General features: G+C 34.8%; 1 non-coding gene across 1 annotated transcript; it reads right to left on the bottom strand.

The window, feature by feature from the left end:
* Window positions 1-778: 778 nt before the first annotated feature.
* Window positions 779-855, bottom strand: TRNAC-GCA (transfer RNA cysteine (anticodon GCA)). The gene has a single exon. It is a non-coding gene; the product is annotated as a tRNA-Cys (tRNA).
* Window positions 856-8,092: the final 7,237 nt, after the last annotated feature.

The raw sequence follows: 8,092 nt of genomic DNA, 5'->3' as shown, positions 1-8,092 counted from the left end.
ACCAACCAGAGACAAGTCTGTTAAAAGACTTCCTTTCCAGATTAAAAAGATATCTCGGAAAATTATTTGCTATTTTAAAGACATAATAAAAAAATATTCATTGTTTTAGTTAATCTACACTTAGGTATGTCAAAAAGGTCACGGTTTCTGGTGTTGTATATATGAACATCATTCCTATGTTTCAGCATCTGCGAATTTTCTTTGACGAAATTTAAGGCTTGATAAATGTACAATGATGTTACAGTCATAATTTTTTCATTTACAAATAACGGTCTGCAGTATGCCCTCATTGATGAATTAGTTATAATTCTAATAGCTCGTCATACTATAGACGTCCAAGTCTACCAGCCGACTTCTGGCCTCACGTCCACATGCCTCAGCAGAGAAGCGAAAGATCATCCAACCACTACAGGGTTAATGTGAGATGAGCACGATGATTTGTGCTCCCCAAGCTGTTATATAGAGTGTTATATAAGTGATTGAATTAATTTTAGTTTTGTCATTTAAATGTGCAGAAATTTGATCCGAACAAATGGAACCTTTCGTTCTGCAAAGGATTTTTTCAATGTTACATTTGTTCGGATCAAATTTATACATATTTAAAGGACAAAACAAAAATTCTTTCATTAATTTATTATCATAATACACTTCTTTCTTAAATTGACTGAGTATATCATTTATTTATTATAAATGAGGTCTCGCCTACCTCATTGAATATTAAACGACTACTATGAAGCAGCCAATGTGTATTATCATCATTTAAATCGAGAAAAATTCGTTCCGGCACCGGGAATCGAACCCGGGACCTCTCAGCTCTGCGCGCTGAGTGCTCTTTCCAACTGAGCTATGCCGGGACACGATCCACGTTAGTGCAGGTGCAGGTAGTAAGGCCGTAAAACATTATAACGAAAGGAGTTCGGCCGGCACCGTGGATCGTGTCCCGGCATAGCTCAGTTGGGAAGAGTACTCAGCGCGCAGAGCTGAGAGGTCCCGGGTTCGATTCCCGGTGCCGGAACGAATTTTTCTCGATTTAAATGATAATTATTGACTGAGTATATTGGAAATTCAATCAATTGCTTTCCCAAAACACGCTATGAAATGTTCCATATAAAACAATTTTGATCTCGAAAAGGAAGAAAAACCGAACAAAATTGTATTAAATTGTTTTGTTTGAAATATCTAAAAAAATAACCTCCTGAAATTAATGACATTACTTACGGTTCACCCTGTATATTAAGGACCTACAACAATCCAAATCAAATCGTTGGTCCATTTAACCAAGCAATTAATCGATCGACCAACAAAAACCAAACAAACAAATAAGAAAACAAAAGAAGCAACTAACTAAAAACCAAACAATATGCCAATTAAATAAACAAAACCGAACAAACAAGAGTAAAAAATAATAAATAGTCTATCAGCCAACAAACTAACGAACACGTACATACAAACCAAGAAAACAAACAAACCTACCAACCACATAAAAACAACAAATAAACCAAAACACCAACAAAAGTACCTATCCAACCAATAAACAAACAACAGACACACGAAGGAATCAACGAACCGAGTAATCAACCAACAATTGAAATACTCAAGAAATAATGTCAGCCAACCAACCGATCGATAAACAGTCAAAAGAACCAATCAGGAGAAAAGTAAACCAAGGATCTCACCTTATGTGTTGATCAACAAAGATCTTATTATTAATGATAGCTGTGTTGTAGTATGTTTTAGTGGTTGATAGGCTTTGGGAAATAACCTGTTTCGATGTATTCAGAAATTTCACGTAATGATGAGAAAATCTCGTCTTGTACTGTACGGACAATTAAAAATAAAAGACTCAAACCACATATAAAACACAAAAATCTACCTATAATTTTTCCTAGGGGAACATGAGAAATTCACCAGTTCTTCGTAAAGATAATTTTGTTACCGAAGTAACTACAACAAGTGGTAATAATGTTTCAATAACATTTTATTTCTCTATTTACGCACATCTGCTTCCTCTACACTGTATGATCTATATGCGAAGATTTTCTGTAATTCCTAGAATCGTATTTCCTCCATATTTCTAAGAATACGGGTTTACTGCAGTGGGATGTGGAGGCCGAACTATAAGGATCACAGGAATACAATTCTCTACCGGGTAAAATACTGAGGCACAGAGAACAGCATTTTCATTGAAAGACCAGTAAGTAAAATATGTTTATGCTCGACCATGCCGAAATGTAGTAATTATACACCTGGTAGCAGTTCTTTAATGCATGTCATTAAAGTACACCTATTCATTAAAGTTCAGGTTTTCGATTATTCTCGGATATGCAATCGAAAGACGAGGGAAACGTCACGGAGGCTGGAAATCCAATAATGTCGAAGAAGGTTATGTTCTGTTACTATAATTAGCGTTAATTGTAAATAATATTCAAATAAATTCAATTTGTCATCTCGTTTTTCAATTCTAAATCAATTTCCAGGTTATACATTCTTTGCATTACATCAAGGTCAATGACATTATTGTTCCTCGGAAAAAATCAATACTTTCGCGTCTGCACACTTCTCACAATTCAAGAGCTATGAACAAGGTCACTTCCGATCTTCTGTCAGATACAAATAAAATGTATACTTCTGAATAATTTAAAGTTAGAAATATGGTCGAGCATAAAAAGTCGTATGAAACTTGCCCATAATGGTAATTAAGACGCTCGTATGAAAATTATGAAACTCGCTTGCGCTCGTTTCAGAAACAAACATACTTGCGTCTTAATTACTATCATAGGCTCGTTGCATAATGTACTATTATTTCATTTCCTCAACATAATGCTCTAAATTAAGAGTTCTCAATTGAAGAGGTGGATTCCAAACTGGCATAAGTCAAAAGGACACGTTATAGAAAAATGACAAAAACTGATAAAATAAATTGGAACCCCTAGTGCATGCATATTTTATTTCATTGTGTAGTTGAATTTATTTTGACACTTATCTGAAGTATTTACAGCTACTTTGCCTGTTATACAGGATGGAAGTGAAATAACCTTGCAGATTGAAAGAGACGATAAGGTACACGTAAATGAATAGAAAACCTATATTACGTTTTGTGATTTAAATGCACGGTTAATTAGAAAATTAAGTTTGAAGTTTCAGCAGTCCGGCAACAACGTCGCTAAAACACTCTACTCGTATACACATGTAAGAGGTCAACGACGAGTCTTCGTACGTAAGCTGCAATACGTTGCCAAGCGTTTGCTTCGTGCAATGGTTTGAATTGAGGGGGTTTTAAAATTAAATTTACACGAAAACCGTGCCCGCTATTGAAATACGCCAAAGGGATAAATTATTTTTTATTAGATTTTCTATTGATACGGACAAAAATCACGATCCTAATCGCAATAGTTACCGAATAAGAGATTGTTAAACATTTGGGGAAAAAATTGTTAAAAAAACTAGGAACTTTCCACCAATATGCTATCATACATTTTTGTTACGTACAACATGGGTTATTTGCTCTGGAAATCTGTAAGGCTATTTCACTTCCAACCTGTATATATTTAATGGACTTAGTGTTTTTCAAACGGATCTCATCAAGACTTTGGAGACCCTGGGGGCCGTATTCATAGACATTCTTAGCGCGGGCTTCCGGTGGATGATCAGCGAAACTAACGTTTTTTTATATTCATAAACCAATGTTAGCGACATGAATAATTCGTCCCTCCTCTGGCAAAGTCGGGGTTAATTTAGCACCCTCGTAGCGGGGCTAGCGAAATGTCTATGAATAGCACCCTGGAAAATAAATTTTCACAGGTGTATATGGGCTTGCAAAGGATACATTAAAACGTGAATGAAATAATAACATATGAAGAGTCCACTGCAAGAATGATGGATGTCACTTTCTTGTCGAAAATGAACCAAGACTGTCAATGCATAGCTTAAGACATATAGAATGTACACAGAGAGTTATATGGCATTAACACTGATAGTCATTGTCCAGTAATGATCGGAAAATCACAGTTAAGCTTTGAGCGCTAAGCATTTCAAACTTTCTATTGCTTCTCCTGAAAAATGTATTCCAAATGACATCCATCATTCTTCCAGTGGACTCTTCATATATCAATATAATTAATTATTTATTCCGTCTTATGGCTTAATCATATTATATGAAACAAAACACTAATGTTTTACATCTTATTTAGTCTTAATACTAACGTTTTCACCCTTATAGGGCATCTTCAGGTACGAGATATAACAGATATTCATCTAAAATCAATTACAAAACTTTGCCTTACATTTGGAAATGAAATAAATAGTGTGAAATATGACATAGTGACAATAATAATCATCCAAAACAACATTAAAAAAGATCATGTCAAATATTAAAAACAAATTGAACAACGTAAGCTTGCATAGCTATAAAGTAAACTGAATACCCAGTGTTGGCATACAAAGTAGATGGCAATACATTGGTATCCTAAATATATTATACTGTTGCCAATAATATAATTTGTTGAAAGTGAATAGAGAAACATACAGAGAGTAGTAATCAATGTGCTGATCAGAGTAAAATCAATAAATTACTAGAAATATATAAACCTGATATTACTAAATGTAGAGTCGTAAAGCAAATATGAACTGGCCAATATCGATGTAGCGAGTAAAATTCTTAAGTGTTCTGTGCTCTCCTATAAAATCATGCGAACATTCTAAATCAACACCGTACACAGGTTTTCTGAAATGTTGAAATGAAGGGGTGTACAGGGACATCATTTTATTTTTACTTCAATTTTTATCGTACCTGAGTTTTTTAATGTACTTCACTCCCACCCCTTCTACTAATGAAGGTCAACCGTCCTCCACACAGATCCAAGACCGAATATACAGTCATAGTAGCCTTACAGTCATAGTAAACAGTACGTTCCAAAAATATGTTCGCGTTTTCCAGTGACGAAAGAGCTTTCAATACTGAATCATTTTCGCACAGGTACTGTCGTCCATTTGCCTACATCGTATCCCGGTTTCCCTCACCAGATTTTATTCGCCAGCTAGTGGCTGGGCTGACTTAGCTCTTTTCTGAGAACATTAATTTCTGTTAGGAATTGGACGTCTACGTAATATTATACAACTGTTTAAAATAACTTAAATAAAAGGGCCTCGTTAAGTAATTAACTGTCACGTGATTTCCTCCCTTTCTACGACCCTATGGCATAACCACTTGGACGGACAGTAGATAGTATGTCTGAGTAATTTTATCTTTTCGGATCGGGCAGAAGTGAAGATTGAATTTACAGTACGTAAGGTTAGATTAGGTACAGAATTATTTCTACATGAGTTACTAGTACGAAGAACGAAAATGGTAATTGGGATTAGGTACAATATTCAATAGTGTGATAATTTGCACATTAGAACTGAAGCCTGTACCGAAATGAACGGTCACCATTTTCAAAAATGTCTTTAAATATCCATATTATGATTATTTTTTAATTTAACTTCATTCTCTATATTGTAATCTAATGTGCTGTAGACAGTATAATATACACTGCATAATGAATCCGTCCACATGGACAGCTCAGTTCGTGAGTAAAAACACTCATTTTTAATACTGTACTGTATTTTGATTAAACAAGAACCGAATGAAAATGATTAAACTCAAAAGCGCAATATTTCCTAGTTTACGTAAATGGATGAACTACTTTTCTTCCCTCCTATACCTAGTAAAGTGATTTGTTTGTATATTACGCCAGTATCATCGTACTCCAGTCGTGGAAGGGGGTAGCAAACGGCGTTGATCCAGAGGTATAGGCAAGTTAATATTAAAAATGTTAGTAAAAATAAAATTATGTCCTTGTATTTGTTGTACATGTAATCAGTTTAATTGAATAAACTGCATCCCGGTGATAAATATTGTCGAATATTCATTCTGATTGAGCGATGAAACATCGATATATATCGTATGAAACGCTCAATTTTTTTTACTACCCCATAATTGCAGTACGGTATTGCAACGCTGCACAATCTCGGAGTCACGCGATCACGTGGAGCCGATAACCAGAGGGATTAGTTCAGAGAAAGGGCTCTATGCCTTCAATTGTCACGCCCTCACAGATGGCGGCAAACGTTATAGTCTACACCAACACCTACATAGATTCTTGTCTCTATAGTCGCATTCAACCTTCCAGCAGAGGGAGGCAACAATGTAATTGTTGATTTCTAGGAACACAATGCACTTTCAGATCTCGAACAATAGCGCTCTGGTCTTACTGGATTCGTGTGTTAGTAGTCAAGGTTCGATTCCAAGGCTGATCGCTTGATTGAGAGTTTCACAATAGGGATTCCACCTTCCAACTGCTTTTGAATCCTGGTTTCTGTGAAGTAAAGAAAACGTAGTGTGGTGCTGCAAACTGTATTTATGAACATTCATGGAAATACACTATTCAAGCTCCTCACATGTTGAAAATATGTTTTGTATAGTTATCTGTTTTTGTATTATATTTTTTCTTCCTTTTTATTTTACCTACGAAACTGATATTATTCCTATTCTTCTGTTACGAATGAATGCATTTATGAAGTACATTTGTGTGCCAATTAATGTGAACAACATATTCTTTTTAGAGTTTTCATTTTTTTGTACTTCTTAACATTTCAAATCATCTGTATAGTAATCTGTATACCTCTATTTATAAATTGTTTGTGTTTGTAATTTGAAGTAGTTTGCATGATATGTATTATCAATTTCTGTATATCACAACTGACTGAATTGTTTATGCCTTAAATTTAATTAACTTAATTGTTTTGTATTATACATATAGGTCAACTGATGAATGATCGTTTGCGTTTGTAACTTTAATAATCTGATTGGCTATGTATTGTATATTTTTAGTAGAGCCATCGATGTAGCTTAGTCGGCAGACTCGCTGGGCTGCTGATCCGGAGCTGCGTTCGGGCTTGGGTTGGATCCCCCTTTGGTCTCAATGAATGGTTTCTTCCGAGGTTTTCCCCAACCGTGAGACTGAAGCCGGATGGTATATGGCGAGTCCTCGACATCACTTCATTTCCCCCTTTGATTTGATTACCTGGTTGGGTTTTTCCGAGGTTTTCCCCAACAAAAAGGCAAATGCCGGGTAATCTTTTGGCGAATCCTCGGACCTCACCTCATCATTGTAGAAAATTACTACATTGTAAAACTGTAAAAATGGTAAAATATTGTAAAAATTTGTAAAAATTGTAATTGTAATATTGTAAAATTTTGTCTTGTTCCACATCTTAAAGCTTCATTGCTCATATAAGATCTATGGAAGATAATAAATGAATGAATGAATGAATGAATGAATGAATGAATGAATGAATGAATGAATGAATGAATGAATGAATGAATTAATTAATTAATTAATTAATTAATTAATGAAGGGTTCAGAGCCATAGTGGGCCAAGCGCCATATATTAAAGACGTAGAAAACAAAGGTTAAAATTAAGTTATTACCATAATTCAATGGAAACATACAGCAAGTAATATAAAGTAAACAGATTAAAACTAAATGATATGTCAATCTTCATTAAACTATGGTATTCACTTACTTTAACCCTTACTTTCTCCGTTTTTAATAAATGGCGCTTGGCCCACTATGGCTCTGATACCTATATTTCGTTATCGATTCAAACAAAAATTGTCGGGCCCATTTTAAATTTATCATTGTATTTTTCATTTAATTTATTGTATTCTACAGATCTTATATTAGCATTAAAGCTTTAAGATGTGGAACAAGTCAAAATTTTACAAGATTACAATTTTTCATTTAATTTATTGTATTCTACAGATCTTATATTAGCATTGAAACTTTAAGATGTGGAACAAGTCAAAATTTTTACAAGATTACAATTTTTTGGCGAGATGAAGTGAAGTGAGGTCCAAGACTCGCCATAGATTACCTGGCATTTGCCTTATGGTTGGGAAAAACTTCGGAAAAACCCAACCAGGTAATCAGTTCAGGAGAAGACACAAGTTGTGATCTGTCACACCGAGTTTAAGTCCGTTATGGTGCAGAAAGAGTTCAGTCGTGTTTATCACACAGCATAGCCAGACGCCAAGAGGATAAAAGCGTGG

This window comes from Periplaneta americana, chromosome 12 (assembly GCF_040183065.1).
Source record: "Periplaneta americana isolate PAMFEO1 chromosome 12, P.americana_PAMFEO1_priV1, whole genome shotgun sequence".
NCBI classification, from domain to species: domain Eukaryota; kingdom Metazoa; phylum Arthropoda; class Insecta; order Blattodea; family Blattidae; genus Periplaneta; species Periplaneta americana.
This window is presented reverse-complemented; position numbering and strand designations above follow the sequence as displayed.